The 667-nt window shown below is 54.6% G+C and overlaps 1 protein-coding gene across 11 annotated transcripts in view; it reads left to right on the top strand.

Annotated features, from left to right (window-relative positions):
- The window catches only part of LOC113217125 (uncharacterized), a 43,974-nt gene that overhangs the window by 38,293 nt on the left and 5,014 nt on the right, over positions 1-667 (top strand). The gene's annotated exons all lie outside the window — the stretch shown is intronic.

Here is a 667-nt window from a genome sequence, read left to right as displayed (position 1 = left end):
AACAGAGCGACCCCAGTACGCTTTCGGTTCACCTGGAGAGCCCCGGGTAGTCGGGGTATTTTCCTTTCCAGGAAACCCCGGCCGGGGGCTAGCGCTAATCCCTAGGCCGGCGCACTTGAGAGCAGAAGAGGGGACGATGGGGCGGCCCCGGTACACCCGGAGCCCGACGGCTCCTCTGCACTACACACGGCACACTTTGGCTGCTGGACACAACGACCACGTCAGACTACATACGAGTTAAAGCCGCAGAGAGAACGCACTCGTAGAGAGAGGACGCATACCTCCGTACAACCATGCACATACGTAATGTACGCACAATTTTAAGCGACATTATGCAAAATTACGTACAATGTTGTATAGTTACGTACAAATTTTGTACGTAGGTTATGTATGTTGACAGTTGTACTTACCTACGCACAAAACAGTACATTGTCAGTCAGTGCCCGCCGCAAAATAATTTGTTAGCTTTATGTGTGCTTTCTGCTCGCGTCGCGAAGAGGGGGACTTCAGTACGCTTTCAGGTCGCTCGCCGGTTCGTCGGTAATAATCTTCTGGCCCGTAGAGCCGCAAGGCTGGGCGAGGAGAGGCCCCGGTATCGGACACGGCCCCCTTACCGGCGAACTCGTGGTCTAGTGGTCAAGGCGACGGGTTCCTAACTCGGATGACC

This window comes from Frankliniella occidentalis, unplaced genomic scaffold, assembly GCF_000697945.3.
Source record: "Frankliniella occidentalis isolate FOCC.00 unplaced genomic scaffold, Focc_3.1 Scaffold11, whole genome shotgun sequence".
Classification (NCBI taxonomy): domain Eukaryota; kingdom Metazoa; phylum Arthropoda; class Insecta; order Thysanoptera; family Thripidae; genus Frankliniella; species Frankliniella occidentalis.
The sequence above is the reverse complement of the archived record's forward strand: the minus strand, read 5'-3'. Positions and strand labels throughout refer to the sequence as shown.